The sequence below is a fragment of the Staurois parvus genome, unplaced genomic scaffold, assembly GCF_062004578.1.
Source record: "Staurois parvus isolate SC_StPar_1 unplaced genomic scaffold, SC_StPar_1.0 ptg000548l, whole genome shotgun sequence".
Lineage (NCBI taxonomy): Eukaryota > Metazoa > Chordata > Amphibia > Anura > Ranidae > Staurois > Staurois parvus.
The window spans coordinates 4371741-4390564 of record NW_028318344.1 but is presented as its reverse complement, the minus strand read 5'-3'; positions in this window follow the sequence as shown (position 1 = coordinate 4390564).

The window sequence follows — 18824 nt, the reverse complement described above, 5'->3', positions numbered from 1 at the left end:
ATGCAATGCAATGTAATTTCAGGGATAGGGGGTGATAGGGCAGGGGTTACTTCTGTTTAATAAAGTCAATTTATCAAAATTTATCCCAGAAATTTATCAAAAAGCTCTAAGACCAATTTGAAAAAAACCAAAATGAAATAATGTTGCAGAATTCTGAGATATTGTGATTTGGGGCCTGATTTACTTCAATGGTATGAATACACATGAATATGCTTCAGCATCTGAACATACATCAACTAATCCAGGATGTGCTTAAAATTAGAATTTTCCCTAATGTCTTTGGGGCAGTATAACCACTGTTTAAGCAGAGCTCCTATGCACTCTGCGATAGTTTCTAACAAATAGTAGGGGAAAGCCATTGTCTGATGTGCTACATGGTCTTTCTTGGTCCCATGAGGGCCTTAAACAGGACTATACTGTCCTCACTCTCTGCTACCAACCACCTAACTCCTCCCAACTTCCCTATTTATATGCTGCTACTGAGGGATTGTCCCTGATTTGGAATAAAGTCCCTCTGTCCCTCTTTCCTCCTTATTTGTCTCTTATTTTGGTTTGATCTAAATAGATGTATATAAATGCACTTTGTATCTTTGAAAAAGTGCTATCTCTTTCATCCAATTTCTAAATTGCTGCATTTATACATTTCAGAAGACAAAACATGTAGAGCGGGGCTTAATAGCACTACACTTGTCCTCATGTGATATTTGACCTACCATTCCAGTTGGTCAAATTATCTGTGGTGAGTGAGGCTCCGGAGGGGGAGCACTAATTGGAGCACTACACACAGAGAATTGCTATGGATAAGAAGATTTACTACTGTATCACTTAATATTCACACCTGATGCGGATGGGATTTTTTTTTTGGAACTTTAATTTTCTTTTTTACTTTTATATGTTTGCACAAATATTGGGACTTTAAAAAAAATTATATATATATATATATATATATATATATATATATATATATATATATATATAGTTTTATACAATTTCACTGTATATATAGTTTCATGGCATTGTATAGGTGCTATTTTTAGCACTATTGTGGTTTAAGCACCTTGTATTTACCTATTGGTTTATTTGGGATTTAGTCACTGGGGAGGAGGGATATAATTGCCAGCCCATGGGGCATTATAGCACATGCACATTTGTGGGGTCCCTTTGTGTAGTAGGGAGTTCATTAATTTATTTACTTATTTAAAGTAGTTTTTGGGAGAGGCAGTGCAGCAATTTTAATATTTGCACTCACACATTTGTACACTGGTACACATTTGTGATTTTGCTAGCAGCAGTCAGTGCTCTGTGCAGGTTATACTCACACAATATAAATGAATAGTAGAAAAAAAAAGCACTTGTGGGTTTAACTAATCAATTTGTTTTGTATAATTCTTCTTTAAGGGGGTGTGGCAGGGTGTGTGTGCTATGCCTACATACGTTTACTAATAGGTGTCCTACATTCCCATCTCAAAAAGTTGGGAGGTATAGAGAAACTTCTAGTGACCAAAGGACTACTGCTCACCCAAGAAGGGGAGCTACAGAAGGGTCCTATATAGAGTTCAGTTTTAAATGTGCTTACCTTATAGGAATAACACTGCAAAAGCACTGTCAGGAATCAGCCCCAAGGGTGGTTAGAGCTGCGTGGCTACACTCAGGAAACTGGGAAAAAACTGTGTATGCTCTAAGTAACATTTATTTACCGTGAAACATCAAACAACAAACATCAAACATCAGCACACAACAAACATAAAAATAAAAGTGAACCAAAAACCCAGTGGCACAATACAAGACTAATAACTAACAAACAGAAAGCCTAACAACTAACTATATATGATATATATAAAATTGAAAACACAGAAAAGCAGGGAAAACTGGGGGTACAGGGAGCAGATGGGAAGGGGGAACCAAAAGTGGGTACAGGAGCAAGGGAAAGCAGGTATACAGGGAGGCAGCAGGATACAGGGTGCAGGAGCAAGATCAGGGTCACAGCTAGCCAGAGCTGCTATTAGAAATCACGGGGCCCCATAGAGCCAACCTGACAGGGACCCCCCCTCCCCGTCACAGTGCACTGTCAATAATAAGTGGGCAAGGCATTCGCTAATCCACAGACACATGTTGAGGGAATGTGGCCTGGTATGGTTCATGGGGGGGGGCACTCGCTCACCCCCCCCCTTTCCTGACAAACCTACAGCAAGCCTAGAGTTTGGGCAAAAGTTGAAAAGTGCTTTCATTATAGTTGAACAGTAAAGCTGTCCAGGCCCCTTTGTTGAGTCGATAGGACCCAGGCCCAGTACAGCAGGGCCATCTGTACTGCCCTACTGGTGGCCCTGCAACTAGAATTATCTGGCAGCAATCATACTGGAGTGAGGGGCACTAATAAGGGAGAACCTAAATACAAAGTGCCACTAGCAGGTGATTCAGATTGACAGCCCCCCCTTCAAGTAGAAGTCTCTGGGCACCTCACAGTGCCCCACAGGGTCTAGAGGCTAACTAGGTACCCCGTTAACAGAGTCCAGCTGGGCAGAAAGTAGGGAAACAGGAAAGTCTGTTTGGGAAGCTGCTCTGGAATCAGCAAAGTCCAGCAGGGCACTCGCCCGGGAATCAGCAAAGTCTGGCTTGGCAGCCACCAAGGAATCAGCAAAGTCTAGCTGAGCAGTGACCAGGGAATCAGCAAAGTCTGGCTGGGCAGTGGCCAGGAAATCAGCAAAGTCTGGCTGGGCAGTGACCAGGGAATTAGTGAAGTCTGGCTGGACAGCTGCCAGGAAACCAGCAAAGTCTGGCTAGGCAATGGACAGGGAATCAGCACCAGCTGACTTGACAACTAGCAGTGGATCATCACAGTCCAATTTGGTAGCTGGGCAGGAACCCCAATTACTGGACGTACATGTGGTCACTGAGACACTGGTTTTGTGAACATTTGGAAGTACACACACTATTAATATTTGTGCTTAAGGATAATGCACTGTGTTCAGTTTATTTATTTTGAGATATTAAGGGTAAAAGAAGACGCATTGCTTTGAGGAGTATTGGAGATTAAAGGATCACTAAGAACTGGTGGACTTAAAGAAGACTCCATCAGGATATACTGAGAACTTTGGAAGGACTTTATATCTATAATTTTATTTTCACTTGGTTGGACATTGGGTATTTTGTTATATTTAGAGAGACCGACATTGCCTTTACCTATATTTGTGGCCTCCGAGGAGAGGTAATGGTGCATTGGGTCCTAAGGGTTTTTTTTTACTCTAGGCTAGGTGTGGTTTAGTTATATATAGTGAACCATAAGCGGCTGGCTTGGCAGCAGACAGCGTATCACCAGAAGTGGGTGTGGCAGCAGACAGAGGATCACTAGAGGCAGGCTTGCCGACAGACTGAACCCCATCAGTGGGCATTGAGGCCAACTGAACCACATCAGCAGGTGTTGAGGGAGACTGAACCCCCTCAGCATGCATTGAAGCAGACTGAACCCCATCAGCAAACATTGACGCAGACTGAATCAATATCAGCAGGTATTGAGTCAGACTGAACCCCACTGGGCAGGCAGCTTGGAGGCATACTGAACCCAATTGGTAGGCAGCATGGAGGTGACCCCATTGGCAGGCAGCATAGAGGCAAACTGGACTCCATTCAGCAGGCAGCATGGAGGTGGACTGGACCCCATCAGCAGACAGCGTGGAGGTGGACTAGACCCCACGGAGACAGCATTAAGGCAGACAGGACTCCTTGGGCAGGCATCATGGAGGCAGACTGGACCCCTTGACCAGGCAGCATGGTGATGAACTGAACCCCATTGGCAGGCAGCATGGAGGTGGTCTGGACCTAATTGGCAGGCAACATGGAGGTGGACTGGACCTAACTGGCAGGCAACATGGAGGTGGACTGGACCCCATCAGTAGACATCATGGAGGTGAACTAGACCCCATCAGCAGACAGCGAGGAGGTGGACTAGAGCACATTGGCAGACAGCATGGAGGCAGACTGGACCCCGCTCGCAGGCAGCATGGAGATGGACTAGACCCCATTGACAGACAACATGGAGGCAGCCTGGGCCCATCGGCAGGCAGCATGGAGGCGAACTGGATCCCAACAGCAGACAGCATGGAGACGGACTCCAGGTCAGAGATTACCTCTTCTTCTCCATCAAAAGCTCAAAAGAATCAAAACAAGGCCATTGCCATGCATACCCTTTTAAAATTTATGCATTTTATTAAAAACCTCTAAGAATTACACTTGCATTAAAAATGTGCACTAATTCTTGTGCACCAAGATATTCAGATTAAAAACACATGTATTGCCCTCTTAAGGAGCTAAAGCATCTGCATTACCTCCATACAGTCCTATCCGACCTCACTTACAGTTTGCGTGATAACATCACTGGCTCCACCAAAATAATACATTGGTTGTCACATTTTCAGACACGGTCATCTGGAAATATTCATATAATTAGAAAAACAGGCATGCATCCTCTTAAATATAATGAAATGCTTCAGGACTCCTACATCACACCCGTCAGTGATAGTGGACTTTGCAAAGTACTTTTCACCTTTTTTTCATTAAAACAATATTTAACCACTTTTGTTGTACGGCTGAATGACTCACTCCTACGGGTATGATAAAGCCTCCTCCTGCTCGCTCTGCATGCATCCTCTAGCATGCACATTAACATCCCCTGTGTCCACTGCATCCTTTGGACACAACGGATCACTGAGCAGGGTACAGGACCAATGAAATTGGCCCTGTAGCATGTGAATGCTGTAATCAATCACAGTCATCGCATATGTAAACAAAGGCTGCATTTTGCAGCCAGCCAGATCAGTTGTGCGAAGAAACAGAGTGTTTCCACAGCAAATAGCACAGGTTTTTTTTTACTTAGCACAGTATCACCAGAATAGTCAGCCAGTGTCCCTGATCATTAACCACCTCAGTACAGTGTCACTATGTCACTATGATCAGGGACACTGGCTGGCTGTTCTGATGGCTCTGCATGCCAGTGTAGCCAGCCATAGTGTCCCTGGTCACTGCTGAACCAGTATGGTGTCATCATATTAGTGCAGCGAGCCACACGTAGGGGTTTATTTACTAAAATAAGAGACTGCAAAATCAGGTTCACTTCTGCATAGAAACCAATCAGCTTCCAGGCTTCATTGCCAAGCTTAATTGAACAAGCTGAAGTTAGAAGCTGATTGGCTACAATGCACAGCTGCTCCAGATTCTGAGTGCCTCAGTTTTAGTAAATCTACCCCACAATGTCACTGATCACTGCCACACCAGTCACAGCATTGCCAGATTAGTGCAAGTAGCATCAGTGTTCCTGATCACTGACACATTAGACCAGATGTCACCAGATTAGAGCACGCCAGAAACAGTTTTTCTGATCATCGCTATACCAGTGTCACAAGACCAGTGTAAGCCATCGACAGTGTTCTTGATTTCTTCCACACCAGTTCCAGTGTCACCTTACCAGTGCAAGCCAGCAGCAGTTTTTTCTGATCACAGCCACACCAGTTCCAGTGTCACCAGCCCAGTGTAAGCCAGAAACAGTGTCCTGATCACTGCCACTCTATTCCTAGTATTTCTAGACCAGTGCAGCAACAGTGTTCCTGATTGCCATCACACCAGTCCCAGGGGCACTAGACCAGAGCAAGCCAGCAACAGTGTTCCTGATAACTGCCACACAAAGTCCCAGTATCATCAGACCACTACATCCAGCAATGATGTTCCCAATCACCATCACACCAGTCCCAGGATTAACAGACCAATGCAGCCAGCAGCAGTATTTCTGATTGCCATCACAGCAGTTCCAATGACCCGAACTACTGCAACCAACAGCATTGTTACGCCACACCTGTCCTGCTGTCACCAGACCAGTGTAAGTGTTCCTGATTACTACCACACCAGTCTCAGTTTAGTCAGACCGGTGTAAGACAACAGCAGTGTTCCTGATCACCACCACAGCAGTTCCAGTGTCATCAGACCAGTGTACAGTATGTCATCAACAGTGTTCCTGATCACTACCACACCAGTCCCAGTGTAAGGCAGTAACAGTGTTCTTGATTGTTCCCACAACACTCCCAGTGACACCAGAGCAATATCATATGTAATATATCTGAGTTGCAAAAGACATCAACATCCTAATAGAATATGTAAAAATAGAAAGAAAAAAGATGGATTTTTGAGGTGCCAGACATTAAACAACATTATAACATTATTTTTTTAAGGCACATGTTATTCAATATACACAATAAAATTTACACCAGTCCCAGTGTTTCCAGACCAGTGTAAGCAAGCAACAATGTTCCTGACCACCACCAAACATTTCCAATGACATCAGACCAGTGCAACCAGCAACAGTGTTCCTGATTGCTACAACACCAGTCCCAGTGTCATCAGACTAAGTCAGCAACAGTGTTACTGATCACCACCACACGAGTGCCAATGGTGCCAGACCAGTGCAGCCATCAACAGTGTTCCTGATCACCACCATACCAATCTCAGTATTACCAGAGCAGTGTAAGCAAGCAACAGTGTTTATGATGCTGCACACCAGTCCCACTGTCACCAGCTCAGTGTAAGCGAGAAACAGCATTACTGATACCTGACACACACAGGCCCGATTGTCATCAGACCACTACATCCAGCAATGATGTTCCCAATCACCACCACACCAGTCCCAGTATTAAAAGACCAATGCATCCAGCAACAGTATTTCTGATCACCTCCACACCAGTTTCAGTATCACCAGAGCAATGTAAGCCAGCAACCGTGTCACTGATTGTTGCACACCAGTCCCAGTGTCACCAAACCAGTGCAGCCAGCAACAAGGTTCCTGATCAATAACCAAACCAGAGCCAGTGCAGCCATCAACAGTGTCCCTGATCAATGCCACACCAGTGCCGTGTTGCCCCTGTCTTCTGTCTGTACTGACCCTGGCCTGTTTATTGACTATGTTTCTGCCTGCCATCTGGACCAATCCTTTGCCTGTTTTCTGACCACATCTCTTCCTGTCACCTGAACTGACCCATCTGTACGTCCCACTGACTAGGTTTCTGTGAGACATTAGTCTCAGCCATTCCATGTGGACAACTGCACTCCTGTTCACCCTTTGTCCAGCTTCTTTGCCAGTGAACATGGCATTCCTGAAGGCAGCCACACACCATTAGGCTAGGCTTCATTGGCTTATACTGTAGGTACAGTGATTGCTACAGGTAATGCTACATTATACTATATTCCCTGACCTCTCATACAGAGGTAAGCATTACAGTATATTGTTTTTGATACATGTTGGTTAGTTTTTGTGACACACAAATGAAATATCTGCTACATAATCAGTCCAAACAACTGCGGTATCCCCATACCTGGGAGGAGTAGCAGAATGTGTTATGGAGTAAAATTGTCCATGTGTGGGAAAAAAAAATTCTATTAACTTTAATCAATTCTATGTAAGAAATAAAAACTATATATATATATATACACACACATTTACATAAAATGTTCTCAATTTTTACTGGCCTGGTGTTCCAGGGCTCCAAAAATGTGATAAGCAGTCAGAAACTTAGATGTGTAATTTATGTTCCTTCCAAGACTGATGGTGCTCATTGGAGTTTGGACCCCTCTATGCAGCTAGGCTCTGAAAAAGTCTCACATATGTGGTATGGCTATACACTGGAAGAGTACCAGAAAGTGTTTTTGGGTGTAATTCTAAGTATGTTAATGTTATATGGTAGAAAGGTCTTATTAATTTACAATAGCAAATGTTACTGCTAAGATAGATACCACAACCCAAATATCTATATTGCAGAAGCATCCCCAATGGGGAAAAGAAGAAGAACTTTACTGATACCAAGGGAAAACACACCATATTTAAAATTCATAAACTTTGTTTACAACACATTAAAAAGACAATAAAAGTGGGGACTAAATACACCCCCTTATTTGTGTACAGTTTCATCTTCCATCATACAAAATAACATAGATTGTTTTACAAATCTTCAGAGCAAGCAAATTGGTAGGTCAAGGTGCTTTACAGAATTGCTTCCGCAGGACCACCCATATGCTTTGAAGGAAGAATTACCTAATTAAAAAAACATGTATAAGACATGCATACAATAAAACTTTTTATAAATTGTCAAATCCACATAGGAGTAGCTAAACTACGTAGTATATTAGTGCTGCTTGGGCCTGTGGGCCGCCGCCAGCTGCTGTTTTTTATTCACCTGCTTTGTGGGGGTATGTTAGTGCATTTAAACTTGTGACTATGAATATTTCTAAAGTTTTATTTTACATATGTTTAATACGTGTTTCTGTAGCAACCTTGCACTTGCAGGGTGTTTGCAGCTCTTCTCCATTGAATTGAATTTTTATCATTTAGTGGGCTGTCCACTTTCAATCACTACATGTTGTGACAACTTTGATAAAGTTTAATGTATTCTAAACAATTGTCTTTTTTTTTTTTGTTGGAAAATTTATTTTTCACTTTTTTTAATCTTTTTTGCACCTCAGTGCTGAAGATCCCTTACAGCCTGTTTGCAGTCACTTCCTGTTTACATGTATGCACTTCATTGTCAGATGCATGTCATTGCGCAGGACTGGTCTACTGACTATTGAGTGTCGGAACTTGCTCAGTATGCGCTAGAGCAGCGGTTCTCAACCTGGGGGTCGCGACCCCTTTGGGGGTCGAACGACCATTTCCCAGGGGTCGCCTAAGACCATCGGAAAACACATATTTCCGATGGTCTTAGGAACCGAGACACCGCTCCTCTCTCCGGCGATGTGTGGGCGGGATGATACGCTGCTCCTGTCACCTGGCCACACCTCCGGGATCGCTCAGCAGCTCCGCCTCCTCGCCGCTGATTGGCCACCGGAACTGTAGCTCAGGAGAGGCACACAGGCGGCCAATCACCGGCGAGGAGGTGGAGCTTGGAGAGGAGGAGCCGAGCGGCAGCGCGCGTACATCAAAGAAGATCGAGGGAGCTGCCGGAGCGAGTGAAGAGGAGAGCGGCCAGAGAAGGAAGACAGCTGACAGGTAAGTGAGAGAGCGAGCCCAGGCTGTCACTAATACCAACGATGGGGCACTATTCCTCCCCCCACTGACACCAACGATGGGGCACTATTCCTCCCCCCACTGACACCAACGATGGGGCACTATTCCTCCCCCCACTGACACCAACGATGGGACACTATTTCCCCCCCCACTGACACCAACGATGGGACACTATTTCCCCCCCCCCGACCCCAATGATGGGGCACTATTCTCCCCTCCACCACACTGACATCAATGATGGGGCACTATTCTCCCCTCCACCACACTGACATCAATGATGGGGCACTATTCCTCCCACTGACACCAATGATGGGGCACTATTCCTCCCCCCACTGACACCAACGATGGGACACTATTTCCCCCCCCTGACCCCAATGATGGGGCACTATTCTCCCCTCCACCACACTGACATCAATGATGGGGCACTATTCCTCCCACTGACACCAATGATGGGGCACTATTCCTCCCCCCACTGACACCAACGATGGGACACTATTTCCCCCCCCCCCGACCCCAATGATGGGGCACTATTCTCCCCTCCACCACACTGACATCAATGATGGGGCACTATTCCTCCCACTGACACCAATGATGGGACACTATTCCTCCCACTGACACCAATGATGGGGCACTATTCCTCCCACTGACACCAATGATGGGGCACTATTCCTCCCACTGACACCAATGATGTGGCACTATTCCTCCCACTGACACCAGTGATGGGGCACTACTCCCACTGACACCAGTGATGGGGCACTACTCCCCCCACTGACACCAGTGATGGGGCACTACTCCCCCCACTGACACCAGTGATGGAGCACTATTCCTCCCACTGACACCAATGATGGGGCAATACTCCCCCCACTGACACCAATGATGGGGCACTACTCCCCCCACTGACACCAATGATGGGGCACTACTCCTCCCACCGACACCAATGATGGGGCACTACTCCTCCCACTGACACCAGTGATGGGGCACTACTCCCCCCACTGACACCAGTGATGGGGCACTACTCCCCCCATTGACACCAATGATGGGGCACTACTCCCCCCACTGACACCAATGATGGGGCACTATTCCTCCCACTGACAGCAATGATGGGGCACTATTCCTCCCACTGACACCAATGATGGGGCACTATTCCTCCCACTGACACCAATGATGGGGCACTATTCCTCCCACTGACACCAATGATGGGGCACTATTCCTCCCACTGACACCAACGATGGGGCACTATTCCTCCCACTGATACCAACGATGGGGCACTATTCCTCCCACTGACACCAACGATGGGGCACTATTCCTCCCACTGACACCAACGATGGGGCACTATTCCTCCCACTGACACCAACGATGGGGCACTATTCCTCCCACTGATACCAACGATGGGGCACTATTCCTCCCACTGATACCAGTGATGGGGCACTATTCCTCCCACTGACACCAGTGATGGGGCACTATTCCTCCCACTGACACCAGTGATGGGGCACTATTCCTCCCACTGATACCAACGATGGGGCACTATTCATCCCACTGACATCAGTGATGGGGCACTACTCCTTCCACTGACACCAATGATGTGGCACTACTCCTCCCACTGCAAAATTACAGTTATGAAGTAGCAACGAAAATAATTTTATGGTTGGGGGTCACCACAACATGAGGAACTGTATTAAGGGGTCGCGGCATTAGAAAGGTTGAGAATCACTGACTGCGCTAGAGCATCTGGCTGTCCCTGCAGTGATGAATCCACCTGTACCTAGACAGTGTGGATCAGCCCACTTTCATGAAAATAAACTAGTTCTGGATCAGCAAAAATGATAAAGTCCCTGCAGATTATGCTACCAGCTAAATTTTTCCTGCTAATCTATCCCAGCCATTACCAGTTCCTGCTGCCTCTGCTTACCTGCCTAAAAAGCACCTTCCACTTCTCCTGGCCTGCCACTGCTACCCTGCCACGATTACCAGCTCCTGCCACCTTATCTGTCACCATTACCAGCTACTACCAAGAATATGATAAAACATGTAAATAGGAAAGTAAGATAGCAAATATTCAAAATGTATGACAGTTTGCAGAGAATAAAAGAAACCCAAAAATAACTTCAGATAATTGTGACAATGCTAGGTCCTGCAGTATAAGCAGAAGATGCACAGAATTTGCACTAATGTGGAGTAGGGTAACCTATAGTATTGTGTCTGAGAGGAGAAGCCTGTGGTTGCAGTTTTCTCTGGGTTTGGTAATCCCAGATAAGGTTCTTGAGCTTGGAGACTTCTAAGAGTTTTGGGAGAGAAGAAGTCTCCAATCCTGAGTTTGGTCTTATTGCAGGCTGTGAGAGCATGCAAGTGTGCATTATAAGCAAAGACCTGACCATAGTGCAGAGCTCCCATTTGGAGAGAGGTGTGTACTCTGCTCAAGAGACAGTACTTCATGTTTGAGGGTAGAACTGAACTGAGAAAGTCAGGACAGGTAGGCGAGTTTGGAGGACTGGGATAGCTTAGGTGACAAGGTGAGTCCAGGGACTGAAGGGACCTGTAAGTCTTGGAGGAGTGAGAAAGCCAGGTTGCCAGTAGATCTGCTATTGAGAGGCCAGGAGCTGGCCTGTGCAGCAGGGTGCTGTAACTATAGGCTGAGTGAGCCAGGGGAAATTTTTGAGAATTTTGTTACATTTCGCACATGCACGGATGCACCAAAGGGGTCTACCAGGCCCTATAGGATTGGCAGAGACAAGCTACACGTCTGTGCATCTACAGGATATACATTCAAGATGGCAGAGACAGAGATACATATGAAAGAAGATCTTTGGGCTCAAAGGAGGATAACATTGGACTATATAGACAAGTACATTTGTTTTTTATTTGTATACAGGAATAATTTAAAGGACTAGAAAAAAAATGTATGTAGATCAGTAAAGTGCCTTTTTAACTTCCATAATCAGAAAGATATCAATAGCATGATAAATGACCACATAGATGAGGTTTTCTGGAAAACAATACTATAAGCAATAGTAAACATGGTTTATTTGAGGTTATCAAATAAACTTATTTTCTTTTTATGAACTAAGTAAAACATAGACAAGGGAGTGACTGTAGATATACGTAGCTTACTTGGACTTTGCAAAATCATTTGACATATGATCAGTTGTCCACAGATGAGTAATTTGCAAGTTAAGTTATATAAGCTTAGAAAATTTAGTCTAAAGAAAATTAGCTTAAAGAACTAATGCAGAGAGAAGGGATGAGGTTTGAGTTTTGGCATTGCAGGGTTTGTCCTGAACTCTAGCTGTTAGCACTTTGAAGAACTAGGAAGCAAAATGACCTGTTCACCTCCCTAGCAGCAATCCTCTGGCTATGCAGTAAATCTTTCATTAATGGTAGTACTACTACTAAAAGTTGCAGCTCTCATCCTTAGGTTCCCTAAGGAACTTGTTCTAGTCAGCTTAGTTGATTGACTAAAAAACATCTGGATGCATTCATAAACGCACATAATATAATTCAATTTATAAGTAATACAATCAGATATTGTTGATTCAGGGAATATATGATTGTCTTATGAGATCAGAAAGGTATTTTTTTCTCCTGTTGGAGAAAATTGGACCAAATTGGACAGTCTATTAAGAATAGTATAGTAGGTGATACATAATTACACTGAAGTATATTTGGTTTATAATTTTTAGGGGACAATTGTTGTCTTCTTTTTGATCAGCTGTGGGTATAGGATTACAGAGGTTTTATTTTTATTTATTCTTTTTTTTTTTCTCTATTGGTCGAATTCAAGGGAACCTTTTTTTCAGTCTAACTATGTGACCTCCCTTGCCCTGCTGATGTCACCATTACAAGATCCTGCCATCTCTGCTAGCCTGCTGCTATCCCCATTCCATATTCTTGTAATCTCTGCTGACTTGCTAGCTTGATTTTAAAGATGCTGCACATAATGTTTCCGAGGCTGGGACAAAGTTGCACATTTTTTTATGAATTCTGCAGGATAGATCATACTTGTTTTTCCTCAGCATTTAGAAATATTTTTGACTATTGCCTCTCTAAAAAATGCACTCTAAAATTAATTTTGAGGAGAAAAAAATGCCTTTTCTCTCCTTCTCACATTGTGGTCTAATTGAGCTGCTTACATATTCTCCTGCAAATGTACAATATTTGTGGATATTGTCTCTGAAATGTTACACTCTAATTTTTCTTTCATGTCTGACTTGTCTCTCCTATTTATATTGTGATTTAATCAAGTTGCTTACATACAGTTGCATACAACTGTACAATAATTATTGCCATTGTCTCTAAGATAATGCACTTATTTTTATTTCATGATAAAATCTGCTTTGTTGTGAGACAGCAAGCTATATATACACATTTATACCCCTAATTATATAATTAAATAAAATTACTCATTAATACCTAATTATAATGAATGGTATAAATATGTATATACAGCTTATTTTTTTGAACTTTTAAGGTACAGTAAAGTTTAATCTTGCCGTAATGATTAAGCACACGGAGTAAGGCGCACGTAGTAAGTTTTAGAGTAGTATAGTTTTATAATGTTAACATAACATGGGATAAGATGAGCATGAATTATTAGATTGTATACAGTAGGATATAACAAGTAAAAAGAGAGTGCATGGTACCAGGGGCTCTTTGTATTATAAAGGAAGATCTGTAAAAAAATTATGGTAAATAAAGGTCATCAATAAAATGACGCCTGTATATAGTGTAATATAGTAGATCATAAGAAAATGGCAGAGGCTATAAGAAAATGGTGCCTGACTGGGTCTATATAAAAGCAAGCGGCATGTCATCCAATTATATCCACCAAATAAGTCATGTGTCCCTGTGGCAAAACGCATAGGGTGGGGCTTGTTGGATGATGTCACGAGCAAATAACTCTACATATACATTCATGTAATATTTGGTGCAATGTAGCAAATTGTTAAATTGAGTGTGTTTCTGCATTTGGAAAAGGAAATACATTTTAAAAAGGACAAAACACTATTAAGCATTTTATTTTGTTATGTCAGTCCTGTGTCAGGGATCAGTCCTTATTGGTGGGTGCAATGGGGAAAGATGGGGGAGGGCTATGGCAGGTGATAAGAAGGTTTCCATGTTACCAACAACCATTGGAATTGGTACCAATTGTACGAAAATAATAAATATGCAAAACACGTATGCACAAGATGTCAATGCATTAAAGTGTTTATTCACCAATGCCAGAAGTCTGTCAAGCAAAATAGGTAAGTTGGACGCTTTGATGCATGAAGAGAACTATGATTTAATTGGTATTGCTGAATATTGGCTTCATTCTTCACTTGAATATTCCTGGCTATGTTTTCTTTTGGGGAGACAGGGTAAAAAGGAAAGGTGGTGGTGTCTGTCTCTATGTCAGAAGTGATCTCAGAGTGAGTGTGAAAGAGGACCTAGTTGATGGAAAGTATGATGAAGCTGAAGCATTATGGATGGAACTGCACATGGGGGTGCATACTACAAAGGTAGTCATTAGAGTTTGTTATAGGCCACCCAGTGTTATTGAGAAGGTGGATACTCAGCTCCTTACACAGATCGAAAAGGGCTGCAAGGGCTGAGACAGTGATAATAATGGAGGATTTTAACTACCCGGAAATTGACTGGAGTAATGGCACTACAGGACAATTTTATGGTACAGGTCATAGAGGCCCCAACTAGGAATGATGCTCTGCTGGACCTGGTCATCTCAAACCATGCAGAGCTTATTACTAATGAGAGGTGAACCCCTAGACATCTTGTTGGACAACAGTGGGCACCTTTAAGACAATAAAACTGATGTGAGACCTCTTGTCTGTAGGACAGTGCTACCTTCCTCCTATGGGATTTGTTTCCTTGTAGCCCTTTCTTCCTTGTTTGGGATTATATAACTTTATTTGAACTCTCCACTGCAGACTTTGGGCTTTAATGCTGGCCATTGATAGCTATTTAGCACTGGCCAGTGGGAGAGGAGTAAGAAAAGACTGTGTCTTTATTGCCCCTGTGCATTCACCATTAGTTAGGGCATTTCTCTAGTTTAGGGACTAGGAGGTTTGAATGATACTTTTTGAACCAGGTTACTGTTATATCCCGTGCATAACTGCTATTATACATTTTGCAGACTGTGTTGTTGGTATATGTTGATTAAACTGCCACTGTTTATTGCCACTGTCTCTTGGTACTGTTGCTGTTTTACACTGCTGAGTGTGTTAACATCCCTTTATGCAGCCTTGAAGTGTGTCTGAGAGAGTGGAACCGCTTAGTAACATCTGGAACAGGGGCACCCAAACATCAGCAGGTACTTCAGAGTATGGTGCTATCCTTATACATGGAATACTTGTTAACAGGCCCTTGTGAATATTATGTGTCAAAAACTATTTATCAAATGTAGCTAATATCAAGCCTATGATCTCAAAGAGTATTGAATTAATCAATTTCACATAATTGGCCTGTTCTAGTTTTCTTTTTCATATGCTTAGTGGATGCTTTTAAAGAGATTCAACAATGACACACACAAAAAAAACCTTCATTTTAAGACCGCAGACTTTTCAAGGATGAGGTTTGTTATCCAAGACTTAGAGTATGGGGGATTATTGTCATAGAACAACACAGAAAAGAAATGAGAATGTTGTACATTGATTGTATGCTAACATGCTGAAAGATATTTCCATGGGCAATAAGTTTCAAAGGCTAAAAATAAAACCTGTACGGCTTATGTCCAAAGTTATAAAGATTAAAAAAGGGCATTCAAATAATATAAAATTGAAGGAATATTATCATCATTTACAAAGTTACAAAGAGGAAATCAAGGCCACAAAAGTTTAAAACAAATAACGGGTTGCAAAAGAGAGTAGGATTGACCTCAAAAATTCTTCAAAAGAAAATGGGGGACCTCAAGTCCATAATCAGCATAGTATTGACATAGTTCCAATAAAACCCCAATAGCTCAAAATTGATATGCTCTTGAAACATTTAGACAAAAAAAAGGCAAATAAAGCGCCTGGACCAGAGATCAAAGAACTGAGCTCTGTTATTTTAAAGCCAATATTTCTAATTTTTGGAGACTAATGACTGGCTCAGTAAGATCAGGAAGACCAATGTAGTGTCTATATTTACCAAGTAACTACAGACAAGTTAGTTTAACTTCAATAGTTGAAAAAGATGCTTAAGAGTTTGATAAAAGGCCACACAGAAGATTTTGCTAGAAAATAATATTGTAAGCAATAGACACCATGGATTCACAAAGGATTGAAGCTGTCAAAAAAATCTGTTTTCTCCTTATGAGTAACAACTTAGACAAAGGAGTGACTGTGGATATAGTTTACTTTGCAAAAGCGTTTGACACAGTACCTCACATGTGGCTAATGTGTAAATTCAAGTCTGCAGGCTTAGAACATTCTGTTTAAATATGTTTAATCAGAGAGTAGTGATTAATGATTCATACTCAGAATGATCAAAGGGTATTAGCAGTGTACAGCAATGTTCAGTGATGGAACCATTATTTTTTAAATATATTTCAAAATAATATAGAGTCTAGGAGTAAAATATATAAAAGATATAAAAGAATATCTGGGTAGCAGTGACCATAAAATGATTTATTTTTTTGCTAGCTGTAAACAACGAGCACATATGGGAAAAATAAAACCGCTCAACTTCAAGAGAGCTAATTTTCCAAGGTCCCCAAGACTTAGACTGGGAGAGAATATTGGCATTGATGAACACAACACAGAAATGGGAGTTTGTCAAAAAGACTGTATGTGAACACACTGAAAAATATATTCCCATGCACAACAAGTTTAAAAGGCTAAAAATCAAATCTATGTGGCTTAGGCCAAAGTTAAAGAAACTACAAATAATAAGGAAAGAGCTTTTATTAAATATAAAAATGAAGGAATGCTATCACTGTTTAAACATTACAAAGAATATAACAGAATATGTAAAAAGGAAATCAAATATTGGAAACGAACGACAGATCGCACATGATAGCAGAACAAACCCCAAACAATGCTTCAAATATATTAATAGTAACAAGGTCAGGTCCGAGCATGTAGGCCCTTTACAAAATAATCTAGAGTGGGTGACTGGGGACAAAGAGAAGGCAAATTTATTAAATACTTTCTTCAGCTCTGTGTATACAAAGGAGCATGGGGGAGCTCTTGTCCATAATGGGCATGGTATTGACACAGCTCCAGATGATCCACATTGGCTCACAACTGATATGGTCTGGAACAATGTATACAGAATAAAGGTGAATAAAGCACTTGGACTGGATGGCATACACCCACGGGTCCTTAAAGAATTGAGCTCTGTCATTTCAAAGCCATTGTTTCTAATTATTAGGGACTCTAATTTTAGCTACTCACTTTTGTTGCCAGCAGTTTAGACATTAATGGCTGTGTGTTGAGTTATTTTGAGGAGACAGAAAAGTTTACACTGTTATACAAGCTGTATACTCACTACTTTACATTGTAGCAAAGTGTCATTTCTTCAGTGTTGTCACATGAAAAGATATAATAAAATATTTACAAAAATGTGAGGGGTGTACTCACTTCTGTGAGATATTGTAGATGAGTTTGTGCTGGAAAAAAATATTTTAAGCAACAGACAGCATGGCTTCATGAAAGACAGACGTTGTCAAACAAATCTGATTTCTTTATATGAGGAGGTGAGCAAAACCTTGGACAGGGGAGTGGCTGTGGATGTGGTATTCTTGGATTTTGCAAAAGCGTTTGATGCAGTTCCCCACACACGGCTATTGTGTAAGGTAAAGTCTACAGGCTTGGAAAAATCAGTATGTAAATGGATAGAAAACTGGCTAAAAGATCGTATTCAGAGAGTAGTGGTTAATTATTCATACTCTGAATGGTCTAGGGTTGTTAGTGGTGTACCTCAAGGTTCAGTGTTGGACCCTTATTTTTTAATATATTTACAAACGATACAGGGTCTAGGATTAAAAATACCATTTCAGTCTTTGCAGATGACACCAAGCTGTGCAGTGGAATAACGTCCTTACAGGATGCCTCCAACTTACAAGCCAACCTCAATGCACTGTTTAATTGGGCAACTATGTGGCAAATGAGGTTTAATGTTGATAAATGTAAGGTTATGCACTTGGGGGCTAAGAATATGCATGCTTCATACATACTGGGGGGGGGGGGTACAATTGGGGGAATCAATGGTAGAGAAGAATCTGGGAGTTCTGGTAGATCATAAGCTTTAGTACCTCACATGGAATATGTAGTTCAGTTTTGTGCACCAATTCAAAAAATGAACATTGGAGAACTGGAGAAAGTGCAGAGAAGGGCAACCAAACTGATGAGGCATGGAGGAGCTCAGCTATGAGGAAAAATTAGAGGAACTGAATTTATTCTCTCTTGAGAAGAGGAGACTAACGGTGGATATGATCAACATATAATGTACAGTTGTGACCAAAATTATTCAACCCCCACTGAAATTGAGTGTTTTGGCCAGTTTGACATTGCTTTTGATCATTCAGTCATCTTGCTTACATTTACATTAAAGAGGCACTTGTAGGTCAGACAAATATAACATAACAGTTATAATGAAATAACCACAAATGTCTTTTCTGTGCTCACAGCATTATCAGTTTTATTCAACCCCCAAGTGACATTCAATCTTAGTACTTAGTACAGCATCCTTTTACAGTTATAACAGCTTTTAAACGTGAAGCATAGCTTGACACAAGTGTCTTGCAGCGATCTACGGGTATCTTCGCCCATTCTTCATGGGCAAAGGCCTCCAGTTCAGTCACATTCTTAGG